Source organism: Saccopteryx leptura, chromosome 10, assembly GCF_036850995.1.
Source record: "Saccopteryx leptura isolate mSacLep1 chromosome 10, mSacLep1_pri_phased_curated, whole genome shotgun sequence".
NCBI classification, from domain to species: domain Eukaryota; kingdom Metazoa; phylum Chordata; class Mammalia; order Chiroptera; family Emballonuridae; genus Saccopteryx; species Saccopteryx leptura.
In genome coordinates this window covers 55,025,722-55,050,276 of record NC_089512.1, presented here as the reverse complement: position 1 = coordinate 55,050,276, position 24,555 = coordinate 55,025,722, and positions in this window count along the sequence as shown.

The following is a 24,555-nucleotide window of genomic DNA, read 5'->3' as shown; positions in this document are numbered from 1 at the left end:
TTCTCATCCAGGCTGCATGGGTACAGGACTCAATTCTTGTGTGGAGACGATTTTAGTAAACAGAGAAAGATATTCCCTACAGCTCTCTGGTCTGCTTTTAAATAGCTGATTGTGGCACTTCCTTCCATAGGTGAGCTTTGAAGAATATATTTGGAGAAAGGCCTGATGTCCTGACGGCTATTTGTATACTGATTTGTTCCCCCATTTACAAAATGGGAATGAATGTGCATCATAGGTTAATGTGATAGTGAAATAAATACATATATTATATTTTAAAGCTCAGGGAACAATGCATGGCACCTAGTAAGCTCTTACTCGATGGTGGTTATGATGCTGTCACTGCTCCTGCTCCCTTGAAGGAGAGGATTCTATGCAGACTGTCTGTGTGCAAAGCATTGCATTGGAACGTGCGCAGCAGCCTGAGAAGAATGGCCAGCTAACTCTCTCATACTTGAAACACACAGTAAGGAAGATAATTGAAACACGGCTTATGGATCTGGTCTGATCCACTCATTCAGCTGATCTTTGATGTCTGACACCCTGATTCATGCTTTGCCTCCTAAACATTGATTGACCATCTATCTGTCAATACCTCGAAACGTCTCAAGGGTCATCTGGAAGAAAGATGAGTAAGATAAGTCACTAATTGCTAGAGGGAAAAAGACAATGCATTTGGCCCCTGTGATAAATGGGACAGGCGTCTTCCTTTTCGGAAAGTGAGTGTGTTGGTGTTTCCTGATGGAGAGATAAAACAGTTCTATAATAGACTCTCGGGGACCCCTTGAATGTTAGTGGACTTAATCTCCAGTGTGCTCTCAGTTTCACACCTTCAAAGCATTGCCACTATAACACTACAGCTCCTAAACTTGAATCACTGCTAAGTGACAAATCTGAATGCTCACTAAAGGCAAGCTGCATTTTAATAGCTCAAGCATTGGTCTCACATGGGTTTCCCAATGTCTTCATATAATACAGTGTGTCTGTAAAGTCATGGTGCACTTTTGACTGGTCACAGGAAAGCAACAAAAGATGATAGAAATGTGAAATCTGCACCAAATAAAAGGAAAACTCTCCCAGTTTCATACCTATTCAGTGCAGCTCAATGTGGGCTCATGCACAGATTTTTTAGGGCTCCTTAGGTAGCTATCCCGTATAGCCTCTACAGACTCGTCACTGACTGATGGCCTACCAGAATGGGGTTTCTCCACCAAACTGCTGGTTTCCTTCAACTGCTTATCCCACCAAGTAATGTTATTCCTATGTGGTGGCGCTTCGTTATAAATGCGCCAATATTCACGTTGCACTTTGGTCACGGATTCGAATTTAGCGAGCCACAGAACACACTGAACTTTCCTCTGTATCATCCACATCTCGACTGGCATGGCAGTGGGCTGCTTCGCTGTATACACGGTGTTAACGTCATCATCTGCGCATGCGCACATGCTGCCACATCATCCTACAGAAACTGGGAGGGTTTTCCTTTTATTTGGTGCAGATTTCACATTTCTATCTTCTTTTGTTGCTTTCCTGTGACCAGTCAAAAGTGCACCATGACTTTACGGACACATTGTACTTGCAGTTGGAGGACTTAACTTATTATAGTAACTTATCAGATCCTGAATAGACATTAAATATTCCTTGTAACACACACACACACACACACACACACACACACAGAGAATTAAATATAGTTATAATTATTTTCAAATAAAACTGAAACACAGCCATGTGTTTCCAACTTTGAATCTCTGATGGATTTAAAGCTACATAAAAATATTTTTTATTGCCTTCTGTTTTCTCAGAGGAAAAAAATTTTTTTTTACATTTATAGCAATTAAAAGTAGTGTTTTAGGCCCTGGCTGGTTGGCTCAGTGGTAGAGCGTCGGCCTGGCGTGCAGAGGTCCCGGGTTCGATTCCCGGCCAGGGCACACAGGAGAATCGCCCATCTGCTTCTCCACCCCTCCTCCTCTCATTCCTCTCTGTCTCTCTCTTCCCCTCCCGCAGCCGAGGCTCCATGGAGCAAAGATGGCCCGGGCGCTGGGGATGGCTCCTTGGCCTCTGCCCCAGGCACTAGAGTGGCTCTGGTCGCAACAGAGCGACGCCCCAGAGGGGCAGAGCATTGCCCCCTGGTGGGCAGAGCATCGCCCCCTGGTGGGTGTGCCCGGTGGATCCTGGTCAGGCGCATGCGGGAGTCTGTCTGACTGTCTCTCCCTGTTTCCAGCTTCAGAAAAGTACAAAAAAAAAAAAGTAGTGTTTTAAAAATAGGAAAATTACCCCATTTCTTCCAGACTTCTGTTCCCTGAAGACTCATTAGGTGTTTTGGAAACTTTCATTAGATCTTAACTTTTAGAGATAGCCAGTATCCTAGTTTGCTTTATGTTAACATACGTAGGTAACTTCCCTTGAGTTTTGTCTGGGAATTTACTGGTCATTGGGAACCAGTTGTCAATGCTGTGTTGTACAAAACCAGGGACAAAATATGTAGTTGGTAGAATACAGGTTCCTATGTGGCACAGAAATGGAAGACGAATCGATAATATCCAGTTTAAGCTAGTCTATGCTGGATAACACACCAACCTTCAGAAGTTAGTGGCTTAACTGAGAAGTGTGTTTTGGGTTCACACAGTGTCCGCTTTGGGTACTGCTGCTGTGCTGCAGGCCACCTATCATCAAAGAAGTTCACTTCTGCTTTCATCTACTGATGCCATCTTCTCAAAACTTGACTTTCAAGGTTGCTGTTGTTTTCCATGGTCCCTGCATCCATCCTCTTAGATGCTCTTTCCTTCCATTATCCTTCTTGGCCATATTTAAAGTTGATATTATGCTCTATTGGGGCCACAGAGATGTTTTATTTGGGGGTCACACAGCTTTCTCATCCCATGAGAATTGGTGGATCAAGAACCATTTAAAGGTTCATGATAAGTCATAGGCTTTTTATTTTATTTTAACTTTTAGACTTAGGTTTCTTTGGCAAAGAATTATCTAAAAAATTTGTAAACTTTTCAAACATCTACTTTCAGTATGTGTCAGTCAGTGACCATATATAGCATTTGGTCAAGATAGTCTTAAATCTTTATTTTTTTGTTTTCTCACACGCATGCTTCTCAACTTAATAAGATTATTGGGCTTTGGAGGGTTAGTTCTCGGAACCTGATCTTTTATTTTATTTTTCCTACTGAAGATCCTCTCCAGGGCAAGCTCACTTCCAAGCAGTGGCCCAGGGAGTGTGCTTCTATCTTATAGCCCTGCCATCTAAACACACTGCTTTTGATTGCTGAGGCAGAGGAAGAGAGAACAGGAAGTTCCCTTATATGTCACTTCGACCCTTCACTTATGGGGACTAGGCACATGGCTCTCACCTATCCGTGTGGTAGGCTGGAAAGTAAGGTGTTCTGTGTGCATAGGGAGAAAAGAAGAACCATTTAAATATCAAAGTCATAAAATGTCAAAACAATAAGGGTATATATTTTTTGTGTGTGAAGTAATCTAGTCCTGTGGTTTTAGTTTAGAGATGAAAAAACTGAAATGCTAAAAAATTTATCTGGTATTACAAGTATTTAGAGAAATGATTCAGGACTAGATCCAGGTTCTCCTGAAGTTCAGGCCAAGACTATAGTTACCTGCCTTCTATTCCTAATATTCTTGTAATAATTTCTAAGTCATTCAAACTAAACAATTATATTAGCAGTTCAAGGTATCATTCAAATAAGTATATAAATGGGTGTGTGGATATTAATTAGTCTTTTTTTTTCTTCACATACTCATTATTCAATGTGTGTGACCTTGTGCTCAATAGAAGGTGGTATGTATACAGAGCGGGTCCTCCTTGTCTTTAAGAAAGAATCAGAATGTTGTAAAAAATAGATGAGAAACAGAAGATAATAATACAATATGAAAGTGATAGAATAAGCTGTATACTGACACTGGAGAAGCAGCATATCTCTCAGAATATAACATAGGGAGAGCTTCCTGAAGTGTTTAAAGGAATCACACACACACACATACAAATCACTCTTCCAATATTTCATGGCTTAGATTTCAGAGTTTATCAGCAATGTGCCTTTGGCAGTTTGCTATCTAAGCCTTACTTTTCTCAACTATAAAATGGGGCTAAAAATACCTACCTTGCACCCGACCAGGCGGTGTGGAACAATGGATGGAGCATCGGACTGGGATGTGGAGGAACCAGGTTCAAAGCCCCGAGATTGCCCGCTGGAGCGTGGGCTCATCTGGTTTGAGCAAAGCCACCAGCTTGAGCCTGGGGTCGCTGGCTTGAGCAAGGGGTCACTCGGTCTGCTGTAGCCTCCCAGTCAAGGCACATATGAGAGAAAGCAATCAATGAACAACTTAGGTGCCGCAACAAAGAATTGATGATTGATGCTTCTCATCTCTCTTTCCTTCCTGTCTGTCTGTCCCTCTCTCTCTATCTTTTGTCACAAAACAAACAAACAAAAAACCCACAAAAAAACCCACTGGCCTGACTGTGGTGGTGCAGTGGATAAAGTGTTAGCCTGGAACACTGAGGTTGCCAGTTCAAACTCTTGGGCTTGCCCGATCAAGGCACATATGGAAGTTGATGCTTTCTGCTCCTTCCCCCCTTCTTTCTCTCTCACTCTCTCCTGTCTAAAATGAATAAAGTCTTGACAGTTAAAATAACAAAATAATAAATAAAATAAAATAAAATAAAAAGCACTGACCAAAATTCAGCATTTAGTAACACTCAATAAATGGTAACAATTATTGTTATTCATGTTTTTACTTAAACAGTCATGAGATTTGGAATACCTGAAATGTCATGCTCTTTAGTAATGATGGACTAACCATGTTAATATCAGAAGTAATTAAAGTACACAGAAAATATATCAATTCTATAACTGGCACAGACATTTCCATACCACCTCTATCACCACCACCACTACCACCATTATTGTCATCAAGATATTCATAAAATATTACCAGTTGATAGCATGGATTCAGAACTTCTGCTTATAAACTGTATGCCTTATGAGGTTGATCTCATTGAACACTCACAATAAATCCATAAGTTACATACTATTAGCATGACTATTAGAAAACTGATATGTAGGAATTTTGAATACTATGCTCATATTGATTGAGAAACTATCAATTTATTCCCACAAATGGTGCCTTAAATACTTTTTAGTACCATATATGGTATCTATAAATGCATGTACAAATATGAATGAATGAATGAATGAATGAATGAATGAATAAATGGACATAAGGTCTGGACATTAAGTACATGACATAATGTCATAAAATACAAAAGAAAACATAAAAATAAAAATAAGGACTATGAAAATGATGATACATGAAGAAGAAAGAAACTCCAAAGACTGGAAATATATCTCACACATTTTAACAGCAGTTTAAAAAGACACCAGGGCCCAGTGCACCTGGTGATATGCTGGTAATCGTGGATAAGCTGATACTTGCGATGCCTTTGCTTTGAAGTCAGGCAATATTTATTATAAGAATGGTAGGCCAGGAACTTACAGTCTAATGAAGGGAATTGGACAAGGATATGAGGAACTATAACACCAGAAAGATTAAGGTAATTAAGTAGGAAAAAGAAATATGGTGTGTTATCATAAAGGCCCTAAGAAAGGAAAAATGTGTACTTGACAAGTTAGATCAAATGAATAGTGCTGTCTTTTGACTTGTCCTATCGCACCACTTCCTGAAGGGATGCTCATCCAACTGTACACCCTTCTCAAGGCGTACAGACAGAGGGAGGCACTGGCTTCTGCCTGCCTGCATGCCTCATGTCCTGCCACGTGCCCCTTACCTTTTAATATCTAGCTGCAGGGTTCATCTTCAGTTCCTTAACTATACTAGCTTCCATTTATCACCAGTCTGTTGCACATGCTGAATCTACCATATGGCTATTCTCTTTTACCCAGATTCCCTATTCTTGCCCTTCACTAGTAAATCCTTTACATTCTTTGCATATCAGGTCTAGAGTCACTTCTTCAGTGAAGGCTTCTCTCATCTTCAGTCTAACTCAGGCACCTTTGTTATTGCTTGTGGAACTATGTTCATTTTCTTCATAGCTCTCATCTCCATTTATAATTGCATGCCTGTAATCAATATAAGAGTGGGCTAGACTCAGTAGGATGCAAGCTGGTGGCCTCTTCATTGTAGACCATCCTACAAAGTAGGGAAGGATAGACATTTAACAATTTGTTTCCTGATGGTGGAAGGGTGAGCATTTATGCTAGATGTTGTCATCAATCTTTTTTACCTTTACCCCCTACTTCCCCAGCTACACATGCCTTATGCCTTCTCCTCCCTGCCTATATCCTATCCACTCCTCTTTGCATTCTGCTGTGGAACAACCAATATGTCTTCCTATAATTGTGGTCTCCTCTGCTCAGCCCTCTTAGATATCTTTGGCTTCTCTGTCTTGTCTCCTATTGTTTATTACTGCATCTAAAAGACCTTACAGCTGTCTTCATATATCAAAGTACTACCAAATTCAACTTTCAGTTTGATGGCAACTAAAACACTAATGGAGGATCAGAGAAAAGACGAGTTCAGAATGGTCTGAAAAACTAAGGCAGTCAGCTAACCTACGGCACCAAGCTGGGAGCAATAGCCACCAAATAAAATGAAAACTCTCAGTTATTTGCTATAACATGCCTCAAAAATCATGATGGATTTTTTTGGTATTGATGAATTAAATGTAATTCATATCATGCCGTTGTTCTTTTTCACTAGTCACACAAATACCTGTAATTGTGTTAGGTTTCTATTGAGCTATTAACCTAGGGGAAGCTGAGGAAATGGCAGAAGAGAAGAAAACCCTGAAAGTAAATTAACTTGAAAACTAGCTATTGATTATACACAATTTTTTAAAATGTGTCAAGTTCAACTGCCATTAAATTGCTAAAGAAGCATTCAATCCAAATATTTCATTAGATACTTTCAATTATAGGGGGGAAAAGGCATAAATAAAAGTTACTAGACACATGATTTTTACTTTAACTCTTGTATCTTATAAGTACTGATTTCAGCTTTGTGAATAACAACTTTGGATACAAAAGTTTTTGAAGAGTTACTGAGAATTCCAGCTCCAGAGAGTAAATGCCTCAAAAAGTACTTCTCTAATTAGAATTGTGGCTTTAATATCTATAGTAGTTTTAATTTAATTTTGTTGGTGGTAAATAATTAATTTTCTTTACAGAAACAGCTGATAACATTTTTGGATAATTTCAGGTCTGGATACAGTAGATAGTACTAAGAAAGAATGCTGTATAAGCTAAAAATACAACAGTTACATTTCTCAACAATTCCTTAAATGCACTATGTTAATTAAAAAAAATTGCAGCCTGCCCCGGTCGTTCACTGTTATAGCATCATCCCAAGGTTGTGGGTTCGATACTTGGTCAGGGCACATACAAGAATCAACCAATGTAGGACTACAGATTCGGCCAGCCTCTGTGGAAAGCAGCATGGAGTTACCACAAAAAATTAAAAATGAAACTGCTTTATGACTCAGCAATTCCACTTCTGGGAATTTATCCGAAGAATCCCAAAACACTAATTCAAAATAATATATGCACCCCTATGTTCACTACAGCATTATTTACAATAGCCAAGATTTGGAAGCAGCCCAAGTGACCATCAGTAGATGAGTGGATAAAAAAGCTGTGGTGCATTTACACAATGGAATACTACAGGGCCATAAAAAAGAATCAAATCTTACCTTTTGCAACAGCATGGATGGACATGGAGAGCATTATGCTAAGTGAAATAAGCCAATCAGAGAAAGACAAGTACCATTCAATTTCATTCATATGTGGAATCTAATGAACCAAACGAACTGACCAACAAAATAGAGACAGACCCATTCATAGAGAGCAAACTAACAGATGTTAGGTAGGGGAGAGGCTGGATAAGGGAGGTGGGGAGATTGAGCAAAACAGGACAATAAAAAAGAAAAGAAAACTCATGAACACGGACAACAGTGTGATGATTATTGGAGTGGGGTTTGGGAACTGGAGGAGGGTATGGGGGAATAAATGGTGATGGACAAAGACTTGACTTGAGGGGTGAACACACAATATGGTGTATAAGATGTGTTGTAGAACTGGGTACCTGAAACCAGTATAATTATGTTAATTGGTGACACCCCAATAAAATAAATTAAAACTAATAAAAAATCAACCAATCAATGCATAAATAAGTGGAACAACAAATTAATATTTTTCTCTAAAATCAATCAAATAAAAATGTAAAAATACCTTTGCTGCGCAATATCCTCTTAAATTGCATTATTATACATGATAAGTACTGTGAGTGCCTAAGAAATTATTGAGTGAGCAGTGAGTTGAATGATGGTCCATAAACAGTTACATCCAAATCTTAATTACTACAACTTGTGAATATAACTTTATTTGGAAAAAGCATCTATGTAGATGAGTTAAGGATGTTGTGCCCAAAAATCATGATGGATATTTTGAGGCTTACTGTCTGGGTAGGCTCTAAATCCAAGGACAGCTGTTCTTTTAAGGGAGAAGCAGAGGGAGATTTAAAACAGCGAAGAGCAGGCACAGACACAGAGAAGACCAGGTGAAGGCAGGAGAATCCTGCCCTGATGGCCTCTGGAGGGAGTACAGTCCTGCCAACACCAAGATATTGAACTTTGGGCTTCCAGCACTATGACAGAATAAATAACCAGCAAAATAGAGACAGGCCTATTCATAGAGAGCTAGTGGATGGGGGAGAGGCTAGGTAAGGGAGGTGGAGGGATTGAGCAAAAAAGGACAATTAAAAAAAAAAGAAAAAGAAAACTCATGGATACAGACAACTGTGTGGTGACAACAATGTTTTTTTTAGCCACTAAATTAGTGGCAATTTGTTAGAGCAACTCCAAGAAACACTACCTATTCCGTATACTCTTATAGGTTTTGATTACATGTTTTGTTATTATGGCCTATTATATTTATAAATATAATATTTATATTTAATTATTATTATTAATACTATTAAAATATGCTATTATATTTATGTATTTCAACATGATTTTGTAGCTAGAGTAGATAATAGTTTAAGATGTATTCATTCAAAAATATTTGCAGAATGTCTACTATGTACCACGCCCTTTGCTGGCTGCTGAGGAGCCAGTCATAGGCAAAAACAGCCTCAGGCCCTGTTCTCAGGGAGCTTACCTGTAGTTCCCTGCACACACGGAGAAACTAAGACTTACCAGTAGTTGGGAAAATCAGTTAAACTGGTATTTTCTGAATGGATCTCCTGCCAGATTGTAAAATTTTACTCTATGAAAACCAAAAGCAAGACTGCAAATCATAATGGTGGCAGACAAGGCATAGATACCCACACTGTCACTTAAAAGGTGGTCGGCAACCAGCCAAATCACTGGTTATCCTACTAGTACATGGATATTGATTTTTGAAGGAACTAGTTAGACTCCTCTCCTAATACTTACACTCTTTCCTTTACTTAAAAATCACAACTACTAAAAAATAATAGGGCAGAACAGAAAAGTTATCAGATTAACCACATTATGCTCTATAAAATGTACACCCAATAATTAAGACACCATCATGAGAAGCAGAGAATGGGAAGCATATAACTATTGTGGTGAAGGAGTAGACTTTTATTTTTAAATTTTATATTGTATAATCTTTGAGCAGCAGAAAAAGAAGCAGTGGACAAGGGCTTTGAGAAATTAAAGGTATTTACACTAACTCAGGCTAGTCATGTTAGATCAATACTGAATGAGAGAAGAATGCACACAAAATATTAAAATATTCATTAACTAAGCATTTCCTTTACACAGAGCACTGTTCTAGATGTGTCAGTGCTAAGATATTCGTGGCTCATGAACGTGCCAAATTACATATCTTATATGACAGCGTTTCTTTCTGTTTAAATAACTTCTATGCCTTATTATGTATTATAAAGAGTGCTTGTGATCTACACAACTAGTCAAACACACCCAATCTAAATGGCAAGGCTTGGTATTAGCAAAGATAGGGAATCAGAACATCTTGGCACAGGTCCCGGTAATGAATATATGTCTTTGCACAGCAACCCAATCTTTGGAGAATTACTACTGTCTCACTATACATACTCCATGAGGTGGTCAACACAGCATCCTACAATTCTCCTCGTAAATGATATGCATGCTGAAACGTTTGGGAAAAGTCCACTGATATTTGCAACTTGAAATACTTAAATACTTAAATATGCAAAGGATTGATGCCTGGACAGAAGTACAGATAGATGGCTAGATATGTAGAAAACAAGTTTAGTAAAATATTAATGGTAGAAGGTAGGTATTTTTATGTCCACCAAAATTCTTTCAACTTTGCTGTTTGTTTGAAACATTCATAATTTAATCTTGGAAAAATTCTAGTTGTGCTTTTTTTGGCCTGATTTGAACTGTAAGTGATACTGCTTCTCAAATATTTCATTTTAAGATGGAAAAAACAAAGTTGTTTCAGAGAAGTTAGTCCCTGGCTTCAATTAACTGGCCACAAACAGAAGAATTACTTATTGGAGAAGAGACTGCCTGGTCCTTTGTTTTTTGATCTTTTGACAACATTGGTTTGATATTCATGCAAATGGTTCGACCACTTAAATCTGTCACCACTTCCTGATACTTTTTAACGCCAAGCTGACCTAATTTTGGTGACTTTTGCTGAAAGTATTTTTAGTTGATTTAAATAAAAGCTCTTTTGGTATCTTGTAGGAATCCCAGGAACTAAGGCAAAAATAGCTGTTTGCAAGGTTCAATAACCTCTAGGGAACAACTGGGAATGTTCCTACAATATGATTGGCTCTTTCAAGTTAAATGATAAAACTGTTCTCTTTGAAATATTGGCTGTACTGTACACTTATGTGCAAAGCCCATTCTAGACATTGGGAGGTCAAAGATGAGTCAGACATCGACTTTATCCTGTAGTGGCCTAACTATGCAGCTTATAGCACATAGAATGTTAATAGACCATGAGTGAAAAATATTATGGAAATGTTGAATAAATTAATGACAGAAATCTACATGTAGAACAACACTTCTTCTCTCCATTTTCATCCACCTCCCTAGGAATTTCTATTCATTTTACTCATATCTCCTATCTGAAGAAAGTAAGAAATTCTCCAAATTTGCAACTCTAAACGCATTTAGCTTCTACTATGCTAGTTCTGGGTTTCCATACGAAGGTTGTACCTGGGAGGGCATAATCCTAACCTTTGGTTATCTAGAGAAAGTTCAGTGACCTAAGTCAAATTCTTGATTCATATAAAATGAGGAAGTAACCCACTGAAGTGAAATGACTTGCTCAGGTTATATAAGAACTTCTTTGCCTTTCAAGTTGTTGCATCCTATGAATGACTAACAAAACCCTTGAAGTTCCAGAGTAGGATTAAAATCCTTGAATGGACATTTTAAATTGCTCTAACACTTACATTTCAGATATAAATTGTAGAGTACTATATTGTTAATTTGATCCTAGGATCCAAAGGGGATCAGGTTCAAAGTGGTTGGTTATTAGATTTGTTCCTAGATAGCATACGACCCCCCAAAACCTATACGTTATAACAAAATTGGCTAGAACTTCTGAGGTCTGTCTTCTTCATGGACTAAAGGACTGAGAAAGTATAAAATCTGAAGCTGACATAGCCATTTGACTAAGTTGAGGGAGAAACCTGGAATGCAGTCAAAATTTAAAAAGCAAAACACCAATGACACCATTTGAGTCCTAAAGCCAGCTGTTATCTGAAGGTGGAATCACACCCTTGCAACCCAAAGACCTACGGAAAGACAGACGACGTGGTTTGTCCTGCCATGGCAGGAGCAGGGACTAAAACAAACAGAGAGTTGGAAGCAGCCTGGGGATTGATGATTGATCATGATGATTTGTTCTGTGCCTGGGAAATGGAATAAAAACTGCACATTTTTATGATTATACTTGCTCTCTAATCTCCCTCTGGATCGGTGGAGTGGACATGCAAAAAACTAGTTTTTCCACTAAGCTTTTTCTCATCTAAGTTCTTAAGCAAGAATCTGAATTCTTGTACTGAATATGGTTCAGGTATGTACCAGGTGTTAGGAAGGTCTATTACTGCTCTTCCTAATGTTCCACAGGCATAAACTAAATGCCTTCTATGGGTCAGGAACTGCCTAAGCCCAGATAAAACAGAGGTAAATGTATTTCTTCTGTCTTCAAAGAACAGATAGGCCACTATTAGTGGCCAAAAGCATACATTTTTGGCTTCAAATCCTAGTGTCAGCATTTACTAGCTACCTAACACCTCTATAGCTCAGTTTTCTACTTTTAAAGCAGACTTTATAATTGTCCCTACCTTATAGATGTGTTTGTTGTAAGGATGATTGCCTGGCACATACACTATATATTAATGTAAAAAAATATGATATATTTATTTATATATTATATACATATTTATATATATGTCAAACTACATATTTACATATATATGTATATAATATATATATTATTTACTTCAGAGGCCACATTACATGACAGAGAGAGCAAGACAGAAAGAAGAAGAAGAGAGAGAAATGGGCAGTATTTGGAATGTTTACTATATGCTAGGCACTGTTCTCAATGTTTTATTTACATGATCATGTTGACCTTGTCTATGTAGGTTAATTTTCAAAAGAAAAGTTATACAGTACATTGGAACACAAGTCTTGGATAGTCTTTTCCAAACCACAATGTCAGTATTAAATGTTATTATTAATGTCCTGGGGGAGGCAGGACCATCAATTCAGTCAAAGTACAGCCTGGATTTTCCTAACTTTCACCAATATTAGCAACATCTATGAACTTATTAAACTCTTCTTGACTTTCTTTGTAATCTCATCTCATAGCTGCGGTAACTTCAGAACACAGAATCTCTCATGAGTTAGGAAAGTTTATTCTGATACAAACCCAGCCTGGCTGAGAAACAGTGTTTGAGTTTTGCTTAGGCTCCTTCACCATCTCTATTTCAATGTCTTGGTAACATTCAATGAGAAAACAGAGACCGTTTTGCTTGCCACCCACCTCCCAGGAGAATATACCTACTATTAAGTACTCCATATCTCCCTGCCACTTTCAGGACATGTTTGCTGTTTGAAAGATATTGCCTGTCATGTCCACGTGCTGTGAAGTAGAAGCCGAGCCTGAATGGCCTTCCAAGCACTGATTCGAAGTTATTATCTGGTGCCCTGAGGCAAGAGTGGCCCGCAGCCTCCAATCCAGCACCTGTGCTGGGGCTCCCAGCTGCTGTAATTAGCTTTCTTGCCTCTGCTCCTGCCTCAATGAGGCCCTGCCATATTGGGTTTCACCCACCCACCACTTTTCAGTGGGGAAGGCATATAAAGTTAATAAACTAAAAGCCTCAGCAGTTTAGCAGAGGTGTGTGAATAGAACAAGTCTACTTGAGGCTAGAGCAGGTTCCCACATGCAAAAGGGAGCAGCTGCAGGTCATCAGGGGGCTCACAAATACAGGGTCTGGGGAACTTAGCCTAAATGTCAACTTTAGTTTCTAGTCCCTGTTGTGAATAGTAAGACTTAAGTTCCTGGATGATTTATTTGCACATCTCCTACTGTACAGTTCATTCAGTGCATCAGTTGAGTCTCAGTCTGAAACTGCTACTTTGGCCATAAAGTGTATGTTTAGTTAATGCTTTTAATAACAGCTAATATTTATTTAGTGCTTACTGTGTGTCAAGTATGAAAGTGAGAGTTTTAGCTCTTTAGCATCTTTATTGTTCATAGAAACCCTATGCAGTAGTTATCATTATCCCTATTTGCAGATGAGATAACCTCTGAGTCACTTTACTAGGAGTAATGGACCTAAAGCTGCCTTCAATACCAGCTACCTTAACCACAATGTCTCTATGTGAAATCTGATGACTGTTAGTTTTCTAACTCCTGAAGTTAGTCCACCTAAAATGCCCAACATTTCTTCCCTAGGCTCACTTCTTTTCAGACTTCCTTAAGGATAACAGGTACACTGCTTCCTTCAGGTGCAGCTGATGATGCCAGGAATGCATACTTGACCCAAGATATCCCAATCCAATTTTCTCCTGTCAAGAATTTGGAATTAAGCCCTGGCTGGTTGGCTAGTGGTAGAGCGTCAGCCTGGTGTGCAGGAGTCCCGGGTTTGATTCCCGGCCAGGGCACACAGGAGAAGCGCCCATCTGCTTCTCCACCCCTCCCCCTCTCCTTTCTCTCTGTCTCTCTCTTCCCCTCCCGCAGCCAAGGCTCCATTGGAGCGGGGTGGCCTCTGCCTCAGGCGCTAGAATGGCTCTGATTGCAACAGAGTGATGCCCCAAGATGGGCAGAGCATCACCCCCTAGTGGGCATGCTGGGTGGATCCCGGTTGGGCTCATGCGGGAGTCTGACTGCCTCCCCGTTTCCAACTTCGGAAAAATTAAAAAAAAAAAAAAAAAAAAAAAGAATTTGAAATTAAGGAGTAAACATTGAGTTAGTCACATGTGCCCAATCTGGAGCTACATGATCTGGTGAAGATGAGATTTAGGTCCAAGATGGCGACACAGCAGCTCCTGAACTCACTTCCTCCCATGAGCAAGCACACTGAATCTACAGCTACATATAGAACTTTCTCTGAAAAATAAACTAACAAATGTCTGAGTGACTGCCACATATCCGGCAAAGGATGAATGCCCACCTACAAACGGGTGGAAGAGGCTGGGACACAATCTCACCGTAAATCCACCCCCACACAGTGACTAACAGTTGGGAGGGAACTCAAAACCCAGAGTTTCTCCAGATGAGTGAAAGGTTTGAACTTAACATCGGCACTCCTAATTTTTAAGACTCACACCTGTGAGATGAACCCCCTAAACACCTAGCTCTAAAAAGCAACATGGCTGGCGCCCACGAGACCCACAAGGGTGTACCGATGGGAGAACCGCACCTGAAGGGCTTGCGTGTTCCACTCACCGCTGCAGGGTCCAGTGGGAACGCGGGTCCTGTGGAAGCGCCGGGTGGTCCCGTGGGAGCGCGGGGTCCAGCAGCGGCGGTGGAGAAAGCTCGGCCTTCAGTGGGAGAGGCTCCCTCCGCCTGTCTCCGGTGTGTCCTGAGAGGCGGCATCTGATTGGACACGCATTCAGGGTCACGCTGCTCTCGCGGGGTCAGGGGACCCGGAGGAGCCACCCTCCCCTCCCCGCCGCAGCTCGCGTGGCAGGCCACTTTCACGCATGTCTCGTGCTCCGTTTTTGCTGCGGCCGCCAGGGGCCGCCTCTCCATCGCCTGACCCTGGTGCCCAGCGGGACTTCTGCTTCTGGGTCCCACAGAACTGTAACCAACCCAGAAAGAGTTCATCAGTGGTTACCACCCCAAAGGACATGGCACAATGCCACAGACCCTGGAGCTTGTCCTTCCACGGAAACGGCCTGCAAACTTACCATAGCCGCAGCCTGAGGGAAAGGCTGCGGATTGACTCCCCTTCCTAAGGTGGACTGTGAACGTTTCCTGAGGCCTAGGAGGGCTGGCGACCTGTTCACTCTCCCTCTGGAGGGGCTGCGTCCCGGGATCCTGGAGCTGTGACAACCCAAGAGGAGGTTCTGACAGACTGCCCCGTCCAGCCACTGCACAGTCTTTCCAGGAGAGAAGCTTCTATGCTGCTCTGCAGCTTCAGCCGGAGGGGCAGGCTTTGGGGTTGGAGCGCATCTAGGTGTCTGCAACATGTTGTCAGGGAATGTAGGACAGTGGGTGCCATCTTTCCTTTTTCTTTTTAAAAAAAATATATTTATTGATACTTGAGAGGGAGAGAGAGAAACATCTATTCAGAGGTACACTTATTTATGCATTCGTTGGTTGATTGTTGTGCATGCCCCCACCAGGGATCAGGGATCAAATCTGCAACCTTGGCCTACCACACAGTGCTGTAACCAACAGCCACACAATGCTGTAACCAACAGCCACCAGCCTGGCCAATGCCGTCTTTTCACTCTCCCTCCGCCTTGCTCCAGCTCCCCAGCATTTTCTCAAAGGAGCTTGTATAGTGATCAGCCCAGATTTTTTCAACCATCACCCAAGAGACATACCTAGATTGCCTGGCACTGGTAGCCAGCAGGGTTTACAATCCTACAGGACTGTATATATCTGCATACTTTAAACCTGCTGCCTGAAGGTCTGGCTTCCAATCAGCCTGAATGTAGATGTTGACAGAGACAGAGATCCACCCTTCTGGACATTGACAGGCGTGGCACACCTTCAACCACTGGAGGCTATCAGAAGTGCAGTAGGCTATTAAAATTAAAGTAAACTTCTTGGACAATCACAACGAAGAGCTAGGGCAGGGTTGAATGATAAGTTTCACCTCCTACACAAGGCTACTCCTTTAAGACTGATGGTTTCATCTGCAAAGAAATCAACACAGAGGGTCAAGCAAAATGGAAAAACGAAGAAGTGTGTTCCAAAAGAAAGATAATGTGGGGATGGGGCTGGAGTCAGCATCTTTGTATTTGAAAACCATTGACAAAACACATTTTTGAGATGAAATATCAGAAACTACATAAATGACATTTGCAGTAGCAATTTACACAGATATAGAAATAAAAAGAGATAGCCATTTTTACCAGCAAGAGTGTGAGCATTCCTATTCCTTGGATAGAGAAGAAATTGACCTGCAGAGAAGAGAATGATGCAGATGTTAAGACAGGAGACTATAAAATTCTAGATAATCTCCTTGAGAATCTCCCAATTCTCATATGAGACCTAGCTATTCTTCTTGTCACATGGTTCTCTAAGGTTCTTCTGTAGACTTTACAAAGTCACCTCTAACTTAAACCAGCTGAAATAGCTTCTACTCCTTGTAGCCACATGATGACTAACTGAGGTACCCAGTATAGAATGTGGTAAGTAGTTTTATTTAGTCTTGATAATTCTGCATTAAAGCTAGCTCTCCAAGAATGAGAAATATGATTATGCTATATTTTCTTGCTGTTTAGTGGAATGTTATGTTTTCATATGGACTTACATCTTATAGCATGCTTATAAAGATCTTTGTTATTCTGGAAAGCCCAGTGTTTATTTACCTTATTACTGGTACCAACCCCTTTCAGACTTTAGCTGGAAGTTCACCATCTTCATTTCATTCCCTCAGGTTTGGAAAGGCTGAATGCCCAGTTCAAAGGGCAAAACCTCATTAGGATCTGTTGAGGGACAAGCATGTGACCTAAGTCAGTTCAGTCTATGTGACAGAGTAAAAGTGTAGGGAATATTGGGATAAATCTACTCACACTCTGGTTGATAAAAACGAGTCAGCAGGGAAGTAACCCTGGGTCTCTAAAGGCTATTTATTTCCCCCTTAAGGGAAAAAAAGTCCATCTAAGAAAAGAATCATTATAGAAGAAGGGAGTGATAAAGAGAAGTTGATTGAGCCTCTATAACCAGCCATACCTAAAGCTATTGTTTTTCACCAGAATATTCAATGATTTGAGCCAAAAATACTTTTTTATGTTTTATACCATATAACTTAGAGGAATTTCCACATAAAAAAGAAAGATGTAGAATAATGTATATATTAAGCTCTCATCATCATAACACAATTTATACCAAAAAATTACCCCCATCTATCTAATCATGAAAAGCTGCATATCAAATTTGTAAAACATTGATTATCTATGGATGTGTATTTCTATAGATAAAGTTACAGGTAAAGGAGAAAAGGTGAAGATAGTCATGATGAATCATACTGTTATGATATCTGATTTATGTAAAACCACTTGTGATTGTATATAGATATGGAAGAAATATGTGATAGTATGAACAATGAAATGTTGATTGTGGTTGTCCTGAGGCAATAAGATTTAGCTGAATTTTATCTCTTTATACTTTAATGTATTTCCATATTTTTAACAATAAGAAGGTATTATATTTTTAAAATATCAGCTATACATGGGGAAAATAGGCAATGTACTATTTATTGCCCAATATTTTTAATTTTTAATCAACTAACCATTAACTCTTCAATTTATTAATAGCTCCTTTAGCAACACAAGTTTAATAATGCTTTACGATAATTCTTTGGAAAATATATTGGTCAAACACTGAGTTAAGTGATGTTGAATGTATTTCTTTACAGACTATATATAATATGGATATACATTGTAAATCTCCAGGAGGAGGATTGAGTATTTAGCAATTCTCAAATTTATTGGACCATGAACTATCCCATAGGAGTACTATAATATAGAATACATTTTGAGAAACAGAGAATAAAACAACAAAAACAAACAAAAAAAAATGGAGGAGATACTATGCTTTTAAAGTTTCATATCCTGAGTCCCATCCAAGAAAAATGACTTATTTGATGTGGATTAGTCACTCTTCCCTTCTCATGCCTCCTGGGACCCATACGCCTCTTTCCCAAGGTCATTGTGAGAGTCAACTTCCCTACATGTGATGGAATGTTTTAAGAAGCCTGTGGATTTGCAGTTTATCCATATTCTTTGGTTGTATATTTCCCCAAAACTTACAAAATAAGAGAAATGATTTAAATTCATTTTCTATTATTCTCTACATCCTTTTCTACTGTGGCTAACTTAACCCCTCCCCCCATAAAAAAAGACACACAAATATATTCAAACATCTTTTTTCTACTTTTAAGAAACAACCTTTGCATTTTTTAATGTGGAATATAAAAAATAATTTATTTTTATTGGAACTGATAAAAAATGAAATCCCTTAAAGAGGCAGTCAAGGCCCTGGCCGGTTGGCTCAGTGGTAGAGCGTCAGCCTGGCATGCGGGGGACCCGGGTTCGATTCCCGGCCAGGGCACATAGGAGAAGCACCCATTTGCTTCTCCACCTCCCCTCCCCCTCCTTCCTCTCTGTCTCTCTCTTCCCCTCCCGCAGCCAAGGCTCCATTGGAGCAAAGATGGCCTGGGCGCTGGGGATGGCTCCTTGGCCTCTGCCCCAGGCGCTAGAGTGGCTCTGGTTGCGGCAGAGCGACGCACCGGAGGGGCAGAGCATCGCCCCCTGGTGGGCAGAGCATTACCCCTGGTGGGCGTGCCGGGTGGATCCCAGTCGGGTGCATGCAGGAGTCTGTCTGACTGTCTTTCCCTATTTCCAGCTTCAGAAAAATACAAAAAAAAAAAAAAAAAAAGAGGCAGTCAACCTTTACATATTAGCAAGGAAAAGAAAAGTGGCAAGAGTAATTGATTTATTTAATTTGATCATATCAAAAAGAAACTTAGTTAAACCGGTTTAGGCAAAAATGGGGAAAGTTATTATAATGACTTGGGACTACTCTACTAAACCTGGGCAAGAAGTACATACAGTTGGTCTCCTTTGAAGGCAGCAAGGGAACTAGGTACCTCAGAAACAAAGGCACAAAGGCTGGCATACTCTAAGGTTCCTGCACAAAAATCTTCTTTCTAACCCTCTCCATTCTTCCCTTTCTGGAGGGCTGCCTTTACTTTCTTTTGCACAAGGCAGCTGATGGCTGCTCCACAGTACTGGAATTTACATTTCTTTAATTTAGGTGACCAAGAAAGACATTTAAGTCTGTCGCTCCAATTAAGAATCCCCAAAGAATTGACTTTCTATTGGTCTAGTTCAGGTCAGCATCCACTTTGATTCAACTAGCCACAGACATGGGCCAGCAAATAAAGAACATTGAGCTACTATCTGTGCTCACCCACGTGGCTGGGGTTGGTCAACAGCTCAGAGAAATGTGTTTGTGTCCTGGGCACTCACTCAAAATGTCATTATACAACAGTCAGTACTCTCCCTAACCTTGACCTTTATCTCTTTTCTCCCTCATCTGGGCTGGGGGTACATGTTTGTTGGTTTGTCTGTGCCCTTCCAGATCTGTAAAGTGTTGTCACGATGCGGACAGGACTGTGGCATCAATCTGGATACCCTTCCTCTAGTTCAGTAAATCTCAGTAGAAATTATGGTTAACTATTAATTCACCATTGTAGTGGGAGAGAGCAGTGACTAATTAAAAAGAGGGGAAAAATCCAACATCTAGTTTCTTTTGGTTCTGAATGTTTGTTTTTTTGTATTATATTGGCAAAAGTATTGACAACCTATACCAAATAATTTGTATTTGTTAAACTTCAAACCAAGCACATAATGCCATGGACATTTGTAGTAAGAGGAATACAGAATGATTATTTGTGATATGAGATATGTAATAGAAAATTGGAAAGGAATCACTAATAATGCATACTTGTTGAAATAAATATATATAATTATATTTTCTGAGTACTTAATATATGCCAGGCATGGTGCTGAATTCCTTACATACTTTGTCACATGTAATCCTCACAATAATTTTATGAGGAAAGTGTCATTTTCATTCCCATTTTATACATAATGAAATTGATAATAATGTTTTCTTTCTTTTCTTTCTTTCATTCTTTTTTTTTTTATTTTGAGAGTACATTTATTAAAGCTGGGGGCAGAGAAACAAGGAAGGGCTTAGGATGGAAGAAGCAACAGGAGAGCCTAGGTAGAGCTGCTTTGGCTCATTGTTAAGTCAGAGAAAAGGGAGCTTAGAGACAGGTTCAGGGGGATAGCCCCAGAGGAGCTGCTGCTGCCCACTGCTCCCCTGTTTGCCAGTCTCGTGGGACCCTTAGAGTTTAGGAGATGCATTCCGGTGGGGGATAAAGAGAAGGAAGGGAAAGGTGCAGCCGTGTTCCTGGGAGGGAAAGCGTACTTTATTTTTCAATTATAGTTTACATTCAGGGATTTCACTTATATGTGGAATCTAAAGAGAAAAATAAGCACACTCAATTCTTAGCGGATTGGAACCCAGTTTGATGTGGATCTAGGTCTGATCCCCAATAATTGGAAGACAATTGGAAGCTAACTGCTATGAAGGATAGTGATCTGAGACTGCAAAATGAGAGAATGTATTAGAACTCAAGTAAAGCCATACAAGGACTTGTCACAAATTTATATGATGCCCCTGGACACTCTTGCTGACCCAGCTTCAGCAGAGGCTAAGCTTTGGCAGCCATGCACATATAGGCTAAGCTCTGCTGTTCAGAAACTTGACAATTCATTTCCCTCATTGCTACCAAGTGGGCTGGGGAAATAAAACAAAACAAAGAAAAAACCCACTGCAGTTTTTCCAAAGAAACTTCAATTCTAGACGATCCTAATTCAGAAACAAGTAATAGTGTAAAATAAAAATAGAGGAAAAAGCAGTGCCCAACTTAACCACACAGGAAAAATGACTTGGAAATAAAACCAGATTCATTGTATGAGGTTAAAATCTAATGAGGTAAAGCTCTGAGATGTTATAGGCAACATTCCTAAAGAAGTATTAAGTCAGAGCATCAGAATGTTGTGTTTAGTGCCATCTTAAAGCAGTCATTCTGAATGTGAATCACTTTAAGGACTTTATTTCATATAAATAATTGGCCTGTTACTTTAGTTCACAGGGAATAACATAAAATGTTAATAAAACTTTTAAGACTTCAGAAGTAGCAGTATATTCAAATTATACATTTTATAGTCTATGGTATTTAGGAGACTAAATCACAAGGATTATATTTGTATTTAATTAACATGCTACAAATGCAGAAATCCAAATTCTATTTAGATGGCTGTTAAATTATATATATTAATTAACTATTAATGTTCATTTGATTATTTCTTTGATGAAATCATCAGTGTTTTAAATTAAAGGGGCTTTGAAACATTTGACAATTATAAAAAAATTAATGACATACTTCTACTTTCCCCCTAAAAATTATACTAATTTTGACCCACTGTTGTTTAAGCTTTGCCTTGTTCCTGGCACATATTAGATTTTTTTAATATATTAGATATTTTTAAGAGCCTATATTCAGATCTCCTGATGTGCTAAATAATGTATAAAATTGCCTCCTGATTACTATGAGTAGATTCTATATTAAGTAGAAACTTAACTACTAATTTCACCTTCCTTCCTTCCTTCCTTCCTTCCTTCCTTCCTTCCTTCCTTCCTTCCTTCCTTCCTTCCTTCCTTCCTTCCTTCTTTCCTTCTTTCCTTCCCTCCCTCCCTCCCTCCCTCTCTTTCTTTCTTTCTTTCTTTTTCTTTCTTTCTTTCTTTCTTCTTTCTTTCTTTCTTCTCCTTCCTCCTCCTCTTTCACTTCTTACCCCTTCTCACCTCCTCCTCATACTTCTTCAGTTTTTTTTAGCTCAAGAAGTCAAAATACTAGGTGCTTTATTTACATTAAGTAAATACTAATCCAAATATAAATTACCTTCATATTATCTTCTATTGGAACCACAATGCCTATTATTATCAATATTTGACTATGTTCAAATGATAGCCAATATTTTTTTCTGTTTTTAGAAGCCTTTCTCATATCAAAGACTATTCAAAGACTATATAAAGTTTTTAACCAGATATAATTTCTCCCATATTTACTGTATTAATTAGCTTGCCTTATATGTTTATTCTGAAGATAAATGAGTAAAATATCATATTGTTTGGACATACACTAAAAGGATTCTGGTACCAAATCCAACATGGGAGGGGGTCCTCCCCCCACACACACATACCACAAACCAATTTCCAGACACCAGCAGGATATTTATTTAATAGTTCAACTCAATCTGATACTACCTGGAGATTACATTAGCATCTTCAGGTAAAAAGGCTCAGTCCTACAGGACTCCCCCCACCTCCCAATTCTAATGCCATCTCAAATCCAGGTTTATAACCTGAGTTCTAACCAAATGGCTATAAATTAGAGGTTCCCATGACCCCTTCCTTGAGCAGCTCACAGAACTCGAAGAGACAGTGTGCTTACTATGCCACTGGATTTTTCTTGGGAAAGCATATAACTCAGAATACAGCCAGATGGAAGAGAGAGGGCAAGATACAGGGGAAAGGGTGCACTACTTCCTCTCCAGATGTGCCACTCTCTGAGCACCTTCACATGCTCACCAACCCAAAAGCTCTCCGAACCTAGTCTGTTTCGGATTTTATGGGAGCTTCATTACATAGGCATAGTTGATTAAATCATTAGTGATTGGTGGCATAACTCAATCTTCAGCACCTCACACCTCCCCAGAGGTCACAAGTCAGGGGTTGGAGACGGAAAGTTCCAACCTTCTAATTAATAGGTTGGTTCCAATAGCAAGCAGCCCCATCCTTAGGTGATTTCCAAAAGTTGTCTCATTAACATAACAAAAGACACCTTTGTTTTCTTCTCTTGGGAAATTCCAAGTGTTGGAGCTCTGTGACAAAATGGCAATGAAGACCAAATGCATATTTCTTATTACAAATCTTATTATAAATAACACAAACACACAAAGTTACTGGACAATGAGGTATGAAATTTTAAAAGCCCAAAATCATTGAATAATTCAAAGCTATGATCTGAGCTTCAAGATTTATAGAATTTCCAGGAAATGTCATCCTACCCTTTCATAATATACTTTTGACCTAGCCATTTTTATTTATGTATTTTTTGATTAAGTTATTATATTTAGAAATTAAATTTAATGGGCTGACATTGGTTCATAGATCACATGAGTTTCAGGTGTACATCTCCATGGCATGTGATCTGTACATTGCATTGTGTGCTCATCAAGCAAAGTCAAACCAGCTTCCATCACCATATACTTTGCCCCTTTACTCCCCACTACTGTCCTAGCCCTCTCTCTGTTAACCACCTCACTTCTGTCTGATCTATGAGTCTCAGTTTTATGTCCCACATATGAGTGAAATTATATAATTCTTAGGTTTTTCTGATCGACTTATTTCACTTACCATAATATTCTCAAGGTCCAGCATGTTGCTACAAATGGCAGTATTTCATCTTTTCTTATGGGATTTCGCCATTTCTAAATGAGCAATCCAAGCTAATTAGAAACTCGACTTTTCTAGAAACTTGTGGATAGCACTGAAGGGAATACCTGAGGACTCTGTTCTAAGACAGAGCAAAACACATGTCCCTGCAAAAGATGGCTTTATTTTGATAATGCATCACGTGGAGAATTCAGAATCATTCCTCAGTTATAAATACAGGATTCTGTCACTGGGGCCATAATGGCTGGTAGAGTGTTGCTATCTCTTTTAACAGGTGGCACTACCCTGAAACCTGGGTGAAATACAGGATGAGTGCCTGTTTTCTTTCAGGAAAAATCATGGCAAAGACTATCACCTTCTGCCCTCCTTGTGTACGAATGTTTCCTCAGTCATGTATGAACTTGGAAATTGCAAGTTTATATTTCACTAAAGGTGGAACCTTCTGAGACACAGGGTACTATTTTTGGTGAAAAGTGTTACCTAAGAGACCTTGTGCTTTCTAATACGAAGGGTGAGCCACTGTGTTTAGTTAATATCTGGAAAGCTTCTGACGGCCTTGCATTATTATCAATACATCAAAACATTTGTTGGTAATTGAACTCACTATTCAGTTACCAACTCAATTTTTTGCTAAAGTCAATTGAACAAATGCCTCCAGCTCAATCTTTTTCTAATACCCTCCTCCCTCCCCTCATTTACACATCTGGTTTCTGGAGTTTCTTTAATATCTATGATTCTTACTGAGAAACTACTACTGAATGTGATT